Below are 17558 nucleotides of genomic sequence, written 5' to 3'. Positions count from 1 at the left end.
ATTAGAGTCGTTACAAGCAACAAGGTCAGGCAAAGTATTGCGAACAGACGGTGGGCTACAAAGAAGAGCTTCGACCCCTGGCCCCTCTGGAGTTCCAACAGCAGCCCCATCGGCACAACCTGAAACTAAAGGTATGGCAAGTGATGACGCCTTTGCTCAGGTTTTGGCTAAAATTAATGAATCTTTGGACAAAATAAGCAAACAAGTAGCAGAGGCATCAGACAAGATTGATCAAAACACAACAAGTATTAATCAAAATACAACAAGTATTAATCAAAATACAGCAAGTTTAAACAATTTGGGCCAGAAAGTAAATACTAATACAGAGACTATTCAGAAATTATTAGAGGAATCGGCCTCAACACGTCAGATTGCCGAAGAGGCCAAAGAAATTGCCACAGCGGCTGTTACAGAGGTTCAAGAGGTTCAAGAGAAGATACCACCGCTACATAAACAACTTGAAGATCACAAGTTAACCCTGTCTATGATTGAGTTGAAAGAAAAACAAGTGAATTTAAGGGTCAGAGCAGTACCTGAAGTGGAGAAGGACAATTTAGTTGAATTCCTTACGCAGGAATTTTCAGATTTTTGGAATCCAGAACTGGTAAAGGACAGTTTCAAAATAGTGAATGCTTTTAGACTTGGAAAAAGAGCTGAAGTGAAAAAAGATTTAGAAATTTGGTCAAATTTGAAGCTTTCACTGCTGGGCCGTATTGCTGCGATAAAAATGAATGTATTGCCTAGAATGTTGTTTTTCTTTCAAACTTTGCAAATTGTGGACAAAATGGATTGTTTCAAGAGGTGGCAGAAAGATATTTCTAGATTTGTCTGGCAGGGCAAGAAGCCCAGAATAAAATTTAAAATATTAACGGATGCAAAGGAAAGAGGTGGATTTGCCTTGCCAGACCTCAAACTTTATTATGAATCAGCAGCTTTTTGCTGGTTGAAAGAATGGCTGCTTCTTGAAAACACTGACATTTTGGACTTAGAAGGTTTTAACAATGTATTTGGATGGCATGCATATCTGTGGTATGATAAGGTCAAAGCACATAAAGCATTTAAAAACCACATTGTCAGGAAAGCACTGTTTAATGTTTGGATAAGATACAAGGATTTATTAGAAAACAAAACTCCAAGGTGGCTGTCACCAATGGAAGTGAAAGCCTTGAAAAAGCTCAATATGGAGGTCAAATGGCCGAAATATTGGGAAATTTTGGAACAAGATGGAGATAGACTGAAATTGCAGAGTTTTGAAAAACTAAAAAACAAAGTGCGAGACTGGCTTCATTATTTTCAGATAATGGAGGCATTTAAATTGGACAAGAAAATTGGCTTCCAGGTGGAAAAATCAAAATTAGAAACTGAACTGTTAGAACCCAAAACTAAGAATTTGTCAAGAATATATAACTTGCTGCTGAAATGGAACACTCAGGATGAAACGGTAAAATCTGCCATGATTAAATGGGCACAAGACGTTGGACACAACATTATGTTCGCTGACTGGGAACAGTTATGGATCACAGGTATGAAATTTACGGCATGTAATGCCTTAAGAGAGAATATTATGAAAATGATATACAGGTGGTACATAACCCCAGTCAAGCTTGTAAAAATCTATCATTTGCCCGATAATAAATGTTGGAAATGTAAAGAAACTGAAGGTACATTTTTTCACCTTTGGTGGACGTGCCCAAAGATTAAGGCTTTCTGGGAAATGATATATAATGAATTAAAAAAGGTATTCAAATATACCTTCCCCAAGAAACCAGAGGCCTTTCTCCTGGGCATAGTCGGCCAAATGGTGTTAAAAAAGGATAGAACTTTCTTTATGTACACAACAACAGCAGCAAGAATACTCATTGAAAAGTATTGGAAGACACAAGAGCTTCCCACACTGGAGAAATGGCAGATGAAACTGATGGACTATATGGAACTGGCGGAAATGACTGGTAGAATCCGTGATCAGGGAGAAGAGTCGGTGGAGGAAGATTGGAAGAAATTCAAAGACTATCTGCAGAAACATTGCAAAATTAAAGAATGTTAGTGTGATGTTGGATTGAAAATAAGTGGCTTCAAGCTGTACAGGATTTAAAGTTATATATAGATTAAGATTAAGGATTAGGATTAAAAAAGTTAAAGGAAATGGAAATCTGGTTTTTAAGAAGTAAAATTTAATGTTATATTATATTAAGATTAAAGATTGGGATTAAAAAAGAGGGAAAGAAATTGCTGAACAAACAATTGAACGGGAATACAAAAGAGGGAGGTATGAGGAGGTCCAGAAAATAAGTAAATTTAAAAATGGAGATGAAAAGGTGACACTGTTTTTAACTGTTTTCTTTTTTGTCTTTTTTTTGTTTTTGTTTTTTTATTACGTATTGTGTATTTTTGAATTGTGTATTTCTTTTTTATGTTTAATCTTTTATTGATGTGTTTTTTTATTGGAAACCTTAATAAATATCATTTTAAAAAAAATATTGTATAAGATGAGAAGATCTGTTGTATGACTGTTGGAACTGATATGTTTTTATAGATATAAGATATTTTTTAAAAAATGATGGATGGCATTGAGAAAGCGGGTAGGGAAAAGTCCTCCTGCTCTCAAAGAATCATAGAACTGCAGGCTCTCACCAAACTCTCTCTGTGTCCCATAATGTCCGTGGCTCTGCTCTGAGTAAGATCAGGTCGGCCCCCACGTTCAGCTCTCTAACCGCCACACCACACTGCCTTCCCTTTGCACGCTCGGGAGCTGTCTTTGGCTCCTTGCTGCCTATACCCTCAGAAGACGAATCCCCGCCCCTCACTTTCGGAGGGAGCCGCTGCTGCCATCTGTGCCTGGCGTGCACGGGTGGCTCACGCCTCTTGCGCGCTCGCTCTTGTATCATGTCCTGCTGCAGCCTCGGAGGGCAAGCGCCTCTCCCCTGCCTTGCCCGCTTCCCATGAGAAAGCCTGTGGGAACCACACTTTCTCCCTGGCTGCAGGTCTCATCTCTCGCCCACTGCACGCAACTTCACACACGCGCAGCCATACACGGGTCTGCCGCCCTTTGGGCGCGCACCTTGCCTCCTTGCCGTGCTGGCAGATCTCTCAAGCAACAGGTGTAATAAGAACAACACTTTCCTGGCGATTTTCCTGCAAGAAAGCTCCCTCTCCTTGTTGGCGCAACAGGCAGACGCAACATTTCACCCCCTCCCCTAAATGTCTACTCAGAAGTAAGTGCATTGAGTCAGATCGGGCCAACTAGTCCCAGGTAAGTGCGTACACACTTACTTTGGAGTAAGCGACAGCAGGCGCTGCAGCCTCCGTGCCCTTCTCGGGAGTCCGCCGTGAGCCCCACGGCGGGAAGCTCTGCTGCTCACGACGAGGCCAGGTCCCTGCCAGGCGCATGCGCGAGCGACCAGCTCCTGCTCTCCCATCTGTGCAAGAGTTTCAAGGAGTTTCCCCAAAGAAATCTGGAAGCAGATTTTATTCCCATCCTTGGGAATCATTTGTGTGCCATATCTTTTTCAGGGGTTCCATTGATAACCTACATGAAGCAATAGAGAGTATAATTGAGAATCTAATCCTTCCCCCCTCTCTATCAATTGCAATTTTCAAATTTGGTTCAGGGTGACTGTTTTTCTCACCCTCTCCAGTTGCACATCCAGACTAAGGCATGCTCATGGGTGAGCTGTGTGATAAGCCGGTGGAGACAGGGTTTTCGTGTATGGGGGGTACTTTGTACATGCTCAGAAGCACCCTCACACATATCCCAAGGCATGTGGATGAAAGCAGGCAGTGCCAAGAAGGCGTGTCTGTGTGTTTGTGTGGGCACTAGGGGTGTAACTTGTTGACTTTTCTTTTCTTCCCCCAAAACAGTTTCCTGTATCATAAAGGGATGCCCTTTTGCTTAGAAACACTGGAAAAGGGACTAAGTATTCTCAGTTATGGAAAAAGGTCGCCCCAAAATGAAAAGTTGGAAACATCGTATATGTAACGTTACTACTCATAACTATGAACACTTTTTAAAACTTCATGGAACTGTTTATAACTTTTACAGCTGCCTGGAACTTCCTCAAACTGTGGAGAATGTTCAAGAAGAATCCAAATATTGGTCTATAGGGAAAGATTTGTGGGCAAACAACTAAACGTCTTAATTTTTAATATTTCTTTCTGTGGCAATATACAATTGTGGTTGGAGAATCCCAGCTGGGTGGGCGGGGTCTAAATATAATCAGAATCAGAATCATTACAATGGCACACAAGATCCTCAATTTATTCTCAGCAATAAGAAGTGATGACCCATGTGTATTAGAAAATTTGCAAGCTCTATTTTTCCTGGATACATGCTATGCATATTACATACTACATTGTTTATTTATTTTTTGTTTAAATCGGGTGCTCAGCTTCTTCTACCATTGCAAGGAAATAGCCTCCTATCCTGAGCAGTACTGAGTGTCCAGCCAAGCAGTGGACTGGGATGCGGGCCTCACTGGAGTCCCTTGGGCACGCCCATTGTGCAGAACCTGGCGGGCCGGAGCCCCCTCTGACAGCAGGCACCATGGGGGGGGGGGAGAGATCTGCTCGGTGGTGAAGTGCCCCCACTTTGCATGCCAAAGGCTCCGGGTTCAATCCCTGGCACCCCCCCTTAAAAGGACCCTTGGCCGGAGAGCTGGTGCCAGCACAGCAGACAGTACCGGTGGGTTAGATGGACACCAGTGTCCGCCAGATTCTTCTGTTCTGTGCCTTGGCGGAGCAGGTGTGATGAAACCTTGGGCCTCACCCCGGAGGTTTCTGAGCTACAATTCCCCTCAGCCCCAGCTGATGGTGGTTGATGGGAGTTGTAGTCCAAAATATTTCTTTGTTTGCATTTGTATCCCACCTCGTTCTCCAAGGAGCTTAACGTGGCAGAGGTACAGGGTTCTCCCTTCCCGACTGAATCCCATCGCAGCACTCTCTAGCAATACCATTGCAGTGCCTTTGAGTGCATGCAGAGTGCCCATACCCTGTGATGCCTTGCGACTGGCCTTCGCGTGGCTTTATCCACCAGGGGTCGCCGCGAGGGGCGGAGAAGGGCTATAGTTCGGAAGGTCCCAGGCTTAGTCCCCAGGGACATCTCCAGCAAGCAGGGCTGGGAGAAGACTATGAGGAGATGCTGCCAGTCAGTGGAGACAATTCCGAGCTCTATAGACCAGGAGTCTCTGACTTGGCAAAAGGCAACTGCCCCACGTTCTTCTGTTCTTCTATTATTCTGCGTGGAGCAAATGGGCGCACGAAAAAGGGAGCGAAAGAGAAGGAGGGGCACACATTTCAACACGACACCCTGGTCGGGTGCTATTTATTCATTCATTCAGTGCATTTATATCCCCTCTTTTCCTCGGAGGAGCTCAATGTGACATCCACGTGGCGTCCAGAGTGGCGCAATCTAATCCCAACGACAACCCTGTGAGGTAGGCTAGAGTGACAAGCAGTGACTGGCCGGGGGGGACAACTTGTATGAAATATTGTGGGAGGGTAGGTAAGCCCCTTCCTGCATAATCGACTGTCCCACCCAAATATTTTATTAGGGGGTGGCGAAAGGGACCTCGACCCCTAGGAGTTGGCTTCCATGGACTGGCCTCTAATGCCACACGCAGGGATCTTTGAGGCCGAGTGGGAGGATTTGAACCCAGGTCTCTCCCAGGTCCTAGTCTGACAAACTAATCACTATGCCATCCCGGATCTCTTAAAAAGAGCTCCTTCAACAACAGAGGCCAAAAGGCAACATGAAAGTGTAGTGATTTGGGAGGACTAGAGGAAAGGGAGGGGGCGCTGACACCAGCCGCTCTTAAAGGGCTCAAAAGAAGAGGAAGGATGTGCGCGAGAGCAGGAGTGACGCGAGGAATCAGGGCATCATTGACATTGTGCATAATTGCGCAGGGGTGCACGCAGACATCGATGCACGCAGCCTCAAGCGCTTCTGGTTCACTCTTCGGCGGCCGATCCCGAGCGATCATTGGCTGCTGGAGACGCGGGGAGGTGGAGATAACAGAGGCCGGAAACATCTTTGCTAGCGGCACCGAGGAAACTCAGCGGTAGGCAGAGAACTTCCCAAGGTGGCTGCCAGTCGGGCAAGCGACGGGCCACGGGGGGTCGACCACACCTGAACTCCCCATTCTCATTTCCCGTCGACCGGCTTGCAGGAATTGGTGGGACTTTGCTGGGAGGTCCCTTCCCCAGCTTTCTGAATGATTTAATTTGTAACGCACTGCCTTTCTGGCCAAGGAACCCAAGGCGGCTCACCATTTTCGAATGCAGAAACCAATAAATTACACAGCATAAACCAAGACGTTCTCGCTGAAGTAGGAACCAGACCGAGGTGAGGAGTTGCGTTTTGGCGCGCCTCTTCCGCTCCAGATGTGGTCCCCAGGCTCCAGCAGCCTCTGGAGAGCCGCAGGCCCCTCATCCCCAGAGCTCCGAGCTTGGGGAGGGCTGTTGCGCCAGCAGCCTGCTTCCAAGATGCATCTGGAGGATGGTCTTATAAGAATTTGAAGGTCTTAGATAGGTCATAAATGTTCATAAATGGACCAAGCAAACACGTGCATAAATATAGAAACCACATGTCTGGAGCAGCACAGGAATACAGTCCTGAAACCATTTTGACTCCCAAACTGACCAAATGTTTCTCTCCAAGGAGGGAGAGGGAACCTTCCCATTGTCCCAGGAATTAAGTGATTACCATCTCAGAGGACTGGCCAGGTTCCCCAGGTAATCCAATCAAGTGACCATTAACAGGTAACCTGCCAGACAGGAGATAAACAACGCACTCAGATTTCTGTTGCAGACCGCCTTTTCTATGATGTAGGTGTGATGTATCTGGGGGGTGGTCTTGGGCTACACCCCTTCTGTGATGTATGTATGATGTTTCTGGGGGTGGTCTTGGACTCCAGGGCGGGCAATTTAAAATGTCTATATAAGGGTGGGCACACCTTTGTTGTGGGCCCTCCTCCCTCCTCATGCGTGTGAGGGGAGCACCCTGTTGCAATAGCTTTAATAAAGATCAGGCTTACTAGCTGCTTTGCTTCTCAATATTCTCTGGTTGACCTCTGTTATCTTCTCCTACCAATAGGGAACCCACTTAAGGACTCTATACGGGCTCTTGCATACCCCATAAGGGACCAAGGGCAGATTTGGTTTACAACAGAGGGCAGTGTGAGAAAAGCATATCGGACCAGCAAGGTCTTTGGTTGGACCTCCCAATGTCAGCTGCTGGCTGGGCCGCTGGCTTCTAGCTCATGCACAGACCGCTGGGGTGCACAGATGGGGCGGGTTGTTCCCACTCCAAATTAAGTTTTTTTTAAAAAAATTCTCATTAAAGAATTCTATATAGATCTACTTTTCCATCCCCACTTTCCCCCACTTTTTCTATTTACTTATTACAATGGTGTTTTCCCCCCTTCTCTTTTCTGAACAAACAAACAAACCATTTTCAATAGGATTTTTTGTGTTTTCTTTTTCTTTCTTTCTTCTTTTTCTCTCTATCTCTTTTCTCTCTTCCTTATCTTTTCTTTTTCATCTTGCCTTTTGTCTGACACTTTAACTTGAATCACCACAGCGACTTTTGATTTTTAAATAGAATTCCATTAGCCTTTACATTTTTAACTTTGGACTCTTATCTGCAAACTCCCAACCCCACCTCCCCACCATAACACTGGGAGGGCCATGTCCCGGGAATTTGTGAAGACAGGATTCTCAAAAATTCTTAGGGCTATTGGGCGCCTTCTTCAGTATTTCAACATGCTGGAGAGGACAGACACTTCCTGCTAGACATTTACTCCAGACATTTACAGAAGGCACAGAGGCACTGGTTGAAGAAGTTGGGAATGAGCAGACAGTGCTATTGCTGAGAAGGAGCTCCACCCCAGGGTGCCAAAGAGCTCTTTCCCTAGCCTGCAGGTGCCAGAAGGCCAAGCGCTGGTGTTGCAGTGGTGGTACTTCAGAGGAGTATGAGGAAAGGCTGCTCTGGATTCTGGGTATATAAATGGCCTTGCCTGAAGCTGCGGCTTGTGCTCTGCATTAGCAGAGAGGCTCTACTTAGTTGCAAATGAAGCACATTTCAGTTATTATACAAACCGGTGTTTCCATGCAAGCTTGTTCAGGAACTCTGTGAACTAGACAGCTGCTGTTTTAAACTGGCCCTTTTTCTGGCAGGTTAAACGATTAAAGTTGACTTGATTAACTTCATCCGCCAACTACCCTTCTGTAGCAGGAGACCCCCCCCCTTCATTACATCGTAATGCACAAGCACCACACACACACCTCCCACCTCCCGAGCCTAGAGATGCCCCTTCTAGAGGGGCATCCCCCCCAATGAAAGCCTTCCGTAAATAAGGAAGCGCTAGCTCCGCATAGAACCCTTTTATTTTCATGTATTTTCCCGTAACGCTCCACCTCGCCCTATCTTTATTATGGGTAGACTGGCCGCCTGAACTCCGGGTCAATCGGCTGCCGTTTCAGCCAATCAGCGTTACCGAACAGTGCCTCTTGTGGCGGCCATGCAGGTACTGCAGGCAGCAGGTGCTCGCTTCTCTGTCTTTGACAGTCCTCAAATACAAAGTTTCCGAGTTCAATTGACCGTGACTGATTTAATCAAAATGTTGCAAACCGCGGACTTCCGGGGTGGCGCCATCGGTAATGGCAGACTCCCTCTGAACTGGAGGGACTAGCTCTGTGCGAAACGGGTCTTCTCCGCTACGGCGAAGCGGGGACCCTTTTAAAAATCACAGGCGGATGAAGCCTGTGACCATGGGACTCGGTGGGCACCTTTAGCGCCCCCCCAACCCGCAAAGGAACCCACTAACGGGCTCCGAAGTGAAGAGGGGGAAGTGGCGCGGTGCTGTGAGTCAACTGCTATTTCCATGGAGAGAAGCCGCATAGCCGTTGCCAGAGAGCACTGCCTTTTTCCTGGGACAATTTGGATTCTAAAATAAGCACCCGTGAGTACTTAAACTTTGAACAACTGGACCTTAAATAAGGACTTGCGAGCAGAAAGGAATTGGACTTAAAAATTTATTTCAATTTGGTACTGAAACGGGAAGGTCTAAACAGGAAGTCAGCCTTCCGTTCTTTTGTAGACAGAATAAAGCAAAGACAACGTAAACTAGAGCTCAGAAAATCGCCTCTAAAAGATTGGATTTCATCATTTAAAATTGTGGAACCCCCCTTCGACAGCAGGAGAAGAAGGGGGATCTTTTTCGGACTGTTTAAACCTGCAGAAGTGAGTTTAAAGTAAAGTAACTTCCACCGTCCTGATCCTGGAGCGGGGTGTCAGGACTGACGTTTGAAGCTCATTGACCAGAGACAAACGTTTTTGACAGATAGCTAAAAGAAGAGAAACATAGTGATTCCACTGTTTCCTTTTGCAGTTTAAAGGAACAAATATTGACAAAATATCTCAAAATGGAAAACTTTGTTGCAAGAACAAATAGAAGTTTTCCCCCTAGAGGGAGACTGTGAAACTGTAACTAATTCCAGGGAGCCGGCAGCTGTTACAGATTACAATCGTGGGAATAGACATTTGACCTTGCAGGACAATGTATTTAGAAGCTCTGTTGTGTGCTTTCTATAAAACAAATGCCCTACTGGAACAGTTACATGAGAAGACGAATTTGATGGCGAATTCGACTAGAAATTTTGAACAGGCAGTGGGAAACTTTGAACAGACAGTGGGAAAATATGTGGAGCCCACCCAGGAATTAAATCAGGAGTGTGTCCTGACAGAACAGGCCCAACAGGAATATGAGCTTTTGGATTTGACAAACGAACTTGGAAAAAGCCAGATTTGGAAAGAAAAAGTTTGTTTGGCTTGGAAATGGGGGGCTGGATTGACCCCCCTATGCAGGGATGTTTGGACTTTTCAAATCTGGCAATGGGCCGGGAGATGTTTGGGGTTGTGGGGGCTCTTAATTTTGGAGGGTTTTTGAAACATGTTTTCAAGCTGAACTCCGTTTATACCTTCGTTTCACTCCCCGACTTCCTTGTTGGTATTACCACAAAATTAGGAGTTTTTGAAGTCGGAGTTCTTTAATATGAGAGCGCAGCGCTTTCACAACAAGCCCGGGGCTTCGCTATATGGAGGTCGGCAATGGCTTCCCTCAACCCGCTGAACAACACCGCCGTACTCTTCGCTTCGTTTGAAGCTACCTGACGGCTGGGCTGGTCGCTTCCAGTCGCTACGGGAACCAGGTTCTCTGGACACCCTCCAGAGATGTTTTCGGGGGGCTTCCGCGCCCTGAAGCACCCCCTAATCCTCCAAAATAGCCCGGGGTTTCCCTCTCGGTAAAACCCCCGCTTGTAACGAGATCGCGCTGCACCGGAATTTTGGAGGGTTTTTGAAACATGTTTTTAAATACCACATGGAATTTAGTGTCGAATATGGAAAAGGGGCTGATCTGTCGAGAAGGGTCAAAAATATTGCTAAGCTGGAGTTCCCACGAGCAGGAGACAAGGGAAAATACAGTTACAAATATGAAGAAGAGCTGCGGAAGGGACATGGAAGAGACTTAAGGGCCTCGGATATAAGGTTGCCAGGTTAATGCGCTAGATCGATGGGATAATAAGGACTGACAAAACCCGGGACCAGGAGGAAGGGACGCTGGATGAAGATTGGATGTGTTTTTATTTCTTTTTTTTACTATTAGGACTGTTTTATAAAATTGATGAATGTTAGAAAAATGTTGGAATGAAATTACTCGGCTTTAGTAAAAATGTTTAAAGAATTATGAAAGAATATTATGGTTATGAGAAGTTGGTAAGGATAAGATTTAAGTTTTAAGTTTCAAGGTTTTTTTTATAGAAAGATAAGATTAAAATAGTTTAAGGTAATGTAATGACAGAATATTATGAAATATGGAAAGGATTTGCTGTGATAATTAACAACTAGGATACAAAAAAAGGGAGGAGGAGGAGGTCAAAGAAAGAAGGCAATGACAGTTGAGGATTTGAGAATAATGGATTTGTTTTTAAATGTTTTTAAATGTTTGTGGTGTATTTTTGTTTTTTTCTGTTCTTTCTTATTTTGAATTTGTATTCGTATTGTTGGAAGTGGTTTGTTTTTCTCTTTTTCTACTTGTTTTTTTTTTTTGTAACTTTAAAAAAAAAAATTTTCAATAAATATCATTTAAAAAAAAAAAAAATGTTGCAAACCGCTTCCGGAAAGGCGAAAGTGCTTTGAACTTCAAGGACAGTATTCTTCATAAATTCACCATAAATCAGCCATATATCGGATTTTCACTGGACCACTTTTATTCTGCTTCACATTACAAGGACTATCAAAGGGGGGTGGCCTGATACCAGTCAGCCATAATCCCTTGACCGAGCAGGCACGTACTCCGCAGCCCTTCCCAGTTGACATAGCAACCTTGATAGTCATCTTGATGGGCTCAGACGAAAGACTATCAAGGACACAACGAAGTGCATACACTAGTGTATTCAACACAGACTGTGACAAAGGGACCGTGACCAGATCCCCCTCAGGGGGCAGGAAACTGCGCCTTTCCCTTTGTTTTCTGAAAATGACTCATGGAGAGGAATGGAGGGGGCTCCCGCCAGGTGTCAGGATACTCAGATTACCTGTGCAACCCCTCCCCTAACTCCTCCTGTTCTTAATGTAGTCATGATGTAAATATGATGTATTTCTAGGGGTGTAATTTAGGGGATTAGGAGCTAATAAAAGTTGGGGTCTTCTTTTGTTCTGGGCTTCCATCTTGCTTCACCTTGTGGGCGGTGGGAGTCCTGTCGCGACAGTCTTTTCTTCAATAAAGACCGAGCCTACAGGCTGCTGATTTGCTTCTAAATTGCTCTGGTTGGTGTCTTGTTTGTGCAAGGGAGCCCTCGGATTTTTCCGGTAACACTTCTAAGCAACCAGAGCAATTACAAATAAAAGGATCTCCAACCGTGCGCTATCCCTATCTGCAAGCAAGCTCTCCCACAAAGTGTTCTATGAGACACATGAGCCAAATAGCCGAGGAGACAGTTTTTTAGCTGCCTGTCATTCATACACTTTATACTGAAAGGATTTCAGGGGCAGATGCTCTTTTTCTGCATGGAGGGTGGGGGTTTCAAAGGTGCACTATTCAGACCTGCATTCATGGCTTATGAGTCATAGCCATGTGACAACTGCACCTCATGCTGATGTGTTGAAGGGCTGATGTTGCACTTCCAGGTAGAAGAGCTCGTTGGCATTATTTTAGGCTCTGTGTCAATTGACTTTGTAACATGATGGGGGGGGGGAGTTCTTATTTTTAGAGTATTTACCTGCAACCTATTATGTGGGAATCTCAAGGTACTTTACAACTAGGTCCGAAAATAGGCAAACATTGAAATGCAGCAGAATAAACAGGCCTACAGTAAAAAAATATCCTTCAAAGCCCATATTGGCTGGCAGCAGCATCCCCCCAAGTCCATGATGGATAAACACTTTCCCCACATGGAGCAGAATTGCACCCATGTTGGCAAAGGCCTCCTTTCTAGAAGGGGGAGCAGAGGCTGCCCCACCCACTGCTCTCTTCTCCCAGGCATCTGAAGAGACAAACGGCTCCCCTTCTCTACCTGTGTGCCACAAGCCTGAATTGCAAGACAGTTCCCTCTTTGGGGCAACAGGGAACAAACATGCAGAGGACGAGTTCTGAGGCTCCCCCAACAAAGCCATTTCCCTGGGCCCACCTGCCAGCCTGCTGCTGGCTGGCTGCCCACACACAGGAAAACGGCACGATTCTCCCCACCAACAGGACATAACAAGAAGATGGGCACTATAACATAGGACTTCCTAACTTGTGAGTTCTGATGAGCCGCTGCTGCTTCCCCAGTTTAAAGGATGGCGGCTCAGATGAGCCATTAAGCTAGAAGCTGCCTTTCGGAAATGCCTTCCTTTTGCCTTCCACCTCACGACATCCTTCCCCAGCCTGGTGCACTCCAGGTGTTCTGGGGCTCCATCTCTCACCAGGCCCAGGCGCTATGGCCAGGGGTCAGGGATGGGGGCAGTTGTCCAAACCAGCTGGAGAGACTCAAGGAGGGCATTACAGCCTCAAAGCCCTTTCCCTACCTCTCAATCTGGACTTACCTGGCCTTGCCCCTGGCCGCCTTTAGCCAGATCAGCTGTGCTCGGAGCTGGGACAGACCCCTCTGGAGACTTAGAGGTAGAGGAAACAGCCTGGGTCCCCTGGAGAGCACTCTCAAAGGACATGCCAGCAAAGCTGATCATACTTTTCCTACTCCCAGACTGCAGGCTAGAGAACGTCGCTGCACGCTGGTGACCCGTTCCCTGGGTGGTGCACTGGGAAGAAGAAACCTCATCCAGAGATGGGAGGGAAGCACTTTGGCCAGTGCCATGGGGCCTTTCTTTGGAAAGCTGCTCGGGGACCTGCAATGGAGCACTGCCCAAGGAGGAGGAAATGTGGGAGGCCTGCTGGGAAGGCTGCTGGGACCCCGACTCTTCCTGGCTAAGGGAAGCAGCTCTTCCAGTGGTATCTCTGGGAACAGAGGGCATCAAAGTGAGCTGGCAATGAGAAGGCTCAGCCAGGTGGGAGCCGGAGGTCTCTGGGGTCGCACCCAGGGATTCGTTGGGCGAACTTTTCTTCTCCATTCTGTGGACATGAAGGGAAGTCTTCTGACCACTGTACCAGCTGGTTTCATATTTTTTTTTTGAAAATAATATTTATTACTTTTCCAACAATTTAAACATTACAAAAACAATACAATACAATACAAGGATACTACATAACACTTACACATTAAACTAACAAAAAAAAAAGCAAAAACAGTTTAAAACACATCAAACAATTTCAGTATCTTATCTTTCATTCACTTATTTCAATGACCTCCTCACACCTCCCTTTTTGTATTCCACTTCTATTAATTGTTTCAGCAATTCCTTTCCATCTTCCTCTGTTTTCTATCCTATAATTATCTTAACAGATTCTAACCATATTTTTTTCCTTTAATACTCTATTAATCTATTTATACTTAATTCCTTATAACATTTCTACTAAAGCCATATAACTTCATTCCAACATTTTTCTAACATTCATTAATTTTACAGTATTTCTGTAAATAGTCTTTAAATTTTTTCCAGTCTTCTTCCACCGACTCTTCTCCCTGGTCTCGGATTCTGCCAGTCATTTCCGCCAGTTCCATATAGTCCATCAACTTCATCTGCCATTCTTCCTGGGTGGGTAAATATTGTGTCTTCCAATACTTCGCGATGAGTATTCTTGCTGCTGTTGTTGCATGTTTCTTCAGGAAGGTATATTTGAATACCTTTTTCATTTCGTTATAAATCATCTCCCAGAATGTCTTAATCCTTGGGCATGTCCACCAAAGGTGAAAGAATGTACCTTCAGTCTCATTACATTTCCAACATTTATTGTCGGGCAAATGATAAATTTTTGCAAGCTTGACTGGTGTCATGTACCACCTATAAATCATTTTCATTAAATTTTCTCTTAGGGCATTACATGCCGTAAATTTCATACCTGTGGTCCATAACTGTTCCCAGTCGGCCATCATTATGTTATGTCCAACATCTTGTGCCCATTTAATCATAGCTGATTTCACCATTTCATCCTGAGTGTTCCATTTCAACAGCAAGTTATACATTCTTTACAAATTCTTGATTTTTGGATCTAACAATACTGTTTCCAATTTTGATTTTTCCACCTGGAAACAAACTTTTTTGTCCAAATTGTATGCCTCCATTATTTGGTAATAATGGAGCCAATCTCGCACTTTGTTTTTCAATTTTTCAAAACTCTGCAATTTTATTCTGTCTCCATCTTGATCCAGAATTTCCCAATATTTCAGCCATTTGGCCTCCATATTGAGTTTTTTCTGTGCCTTCGCTTCCATTGGTGACAACCATCTTGGGGTTTTCTTTTCTAACAAATCCTTATATCTTACCCAAACATTAAACAATGCTTTTCTAACAATATGATTTTTAAACGCTTTATGTGCTTTTACCTTATCGTACCACAAATATGCATGCCAGCCAAATGCATTATTGAAACCTTCTAGATCCAACACGTTAGTGTTTTCAAGAAGCAGCCATTCTCTCAGCCAGCAAAAAGCAGCTGATTCATAATAAAGTTTAAGATCTGGCAGGGCAAATCCACCTCTTTCTTTGGCATCAGTTAATATCTTAAATTTTATTCGTGGCTTCTTGCCCTGCCAAACAAATCTGGAAATATCTTTCTGCCACTTCTTGAAACAATCCATCTTATCCAAAATTTGCAATGTTTGAAACAAAAACAACATCCTTGGCAACACATTCATTTTTATCACAGCAATTCGGCCTAACAATGATAACTTCAAATTTGTCCATATTAATAAATCCTTTTTCACTTCAATCCAACATTTTTCATAATTTTCCTTAAATAAATTCACATTTTTGGCAGTCATGTTAACCACTAAATATTTCACTTTCTTAACCAATGTTAGTCCTGTCTCCTCCTGAAACTTCTCTCTCTCATTCACAGTTAAGTTTTTCTCTAAAACCTTAGTTTTCATCTTGTTCAACTTAAAACCTGCTACCTGTCCGAATTCTTGAATCCGTTCCAATACTCTTTTAGTACTAGATTCTGGCTCCTGTAAAGTCAATACTAAGTCATCAGCAAATGCTTTCAGTTTGTACTGTTTAGCTCCCACTTGTATACCTTTAACCTCTTGGTTTTCTAATCATATTTAACAAAACCTCAAGGACCGATATAAAGAGCAATGGAGAAATTGAGCAACCTTGTCGTGTCCCTTTCTCAATCTTAAACTCTTCTGTCACTTACATTGTTCACAATTAATTTTGCCTTTTGTTCTGAATAAATTGCACCTATACCATTTTCAAAACCTTGACCTACCCCCATTCCCTGTAGATTCTTCTTCATAAAACTCCAAGAAATGTTCTCAAAGGCTTTCTCTGCATCCACAAATATCAAAACTGCCTTAGTATTAATATTCACTTGTAGTTTTTCTAGAATATTAATTATATTCCTCATGTTGTCAGACAAATGTCTGCCCGGGAGGAAGCCCGCTTGGTCTTTATGAATTATTATTATTAATAATAATAATAATAATAATAATAATAATAATTTATTTGTACCCCGCCCATCTGGCTGGGTTTCCCCAGCCACTCTGGGCGGCTTCCATAGAAACCAAAAATACAGTAAAATATCACAGATTAAAAACTTCCCTGAACAGGGCTGCCTTCAGACGTCTTCTAAATGTCAGGTAGTTATTTATCGCTTTGACATCTGATGGGAGGGCGTTCCACAGGGCGGGCGCCACTACCGAGAAGGCCCTCTGCCTGGTTCCCTGTAGCTTTGCTTCTCGCAATGAGGGAACTGCCAGAAGGCCCTTGGCGCTGGACCTCAGCGTCCGGGCAGAACAATGGGGGTGGAGACGCTCCTTCAGGTATACTGGGCCGAGGCCGTTTAGGGCTTTAAAGGTCAACACCAGCACTTTGAATTGTGCTCGGAAACGTACTGGGAGCCAATGTAGGTCTTTCAAGACCGGTGTTATGTGGTCTCGGCGGCCGCCCCCAGTCACCAGTCTAGCTGCCACATTCTGGATTAGTTGTAGTTTCCGAGTCACCTTCAAAGGTAGCCCCACGTAGAGCGCATTGCAGTAGTCCAAGCGGGAGATAACTAGAGCATGCACCACTCTGGCGAGACAGTCCGCGGACAGGTAGGGTCTCAGCCTGCGTACCAGGTGGAGTTGGTAGACAGCTGCCCTGGATACAGAATTGACCTGCGCCTCCATGGACAGCTGTGAGTCCAAAATGACTCCCAGGCTGCGCACCTGGTCCTTCAGGGGCACAGTTACCCTATTCAGGACCAGGGAGTCCTCAACACCAGCCCGCCCCCTGTCCCCCAAAAACAATACTTCTGTCTTGTCAGGATTCAACTTCAATCCATTAGCCGCCATCCATCCTCCAACCGCCTCCAGGCACTCACACAGGACCTTCACCGCCTTCACTGGTTCTGATTTGAAAGAGAGGTAGAGCTGGGTATCATCTGCATATTGATGGACACCTAGTCCAAATCCCCTGATGATCTCTCCCAGCGGCTTCATATAGATGTTAAAAGCATGGGGAAGAGGACGGAACCCTGAGGCACCCCACAAGTGAGGGCCCAGGGGTCTGAACACTCATCCCCCACCACCACTTTCTGAACACGGCCCAGGAGGAAGGAGCGAAACCACTGTATAACAGTGCCCCCTGCTCCCAGCCCCTCTAGACGGTCCAGAAAGATGTTATGGTCGATTGTATCAAAGGCCGCTGAGAGATCCAGCAGAACCAGGAAACAACTCTCAACTTTGCATACATAAAGAAAGTTCTATCCTTCTTTAACACCGATTGGTCGACTATGCCCAGGAGAAAGGCCTCTGGTTTCTTCAGGAAGGTATATTTAAATACCTTTTTTAATTCATTATAAATCATCTTCCAGAAAACCTTAATCCTTGGGCACGTCCACCAAAGGTGAAAGAATGTACCTTCAGTTTCTTTACATTTCCAACATTTATTATCGGGCAAATGGTAGATTTTTGCAAGCTTGACT

General features: G+C 44.7%; 1 protein-coding gene, 1 long non-coding RNA gene and 1 pseudogene across 3 annotated transcripts in view; 1 reads left to right on the top strand and 2 right to left on the bottom strand.

Moving 5' to 3' along the window:
- LOC308467768 (E3 ubiquitin-protein ligase RNF4 pseudogene) overlaps positions 1-3346 on the bottom strand; it is a 29386-nt pseudogene extending 26040 nt beyond the window's left edge. Inside the window, exon 1 of the transcript in view lies at positions 3271-3346. The product of the transcript in view is annotated as an E3 ubiquitin-protein ligase RNF4 pseudogene (transcript). The remainder of the gene's footprint in view (positions 1-3270) is intronic.
- Positions 1-17558, top strand: part of LOC308467831 — a 702857-nt gene that overhangs the window by 442776 nt on the left and 242523 nt on the right. The gene's annotated exons all lie outside the window — the stretch shown is intronic.
- LOC308467645 (inositol polyphosphate 5-phosphatase OCRL-like) overlaps positions 1-17558 on the bottom strand; it is a gene marked incomplete at both ends in the record, with an annotated part of 361324 nt that overhangs the window by 314308 nt on the left and 29458 nt on the right.

The sequence above is a fragment of the Podarcis pityusensis genome, assembly GCF_964106645.2.
Source record: "Podarcis pityusensis genome assembly, chromosome: W".
Lineage (NCBI taxonomy): Eukaryota > Metazoa > Chordata > Lepidosauria > Squamata > Lacertidae > Podarcis > Podarcis pityusensis.
Note: the sequence above shows the minus strand (reverse complement) of the source record. Positions and strands in the feature narration are given on the sequence as shown.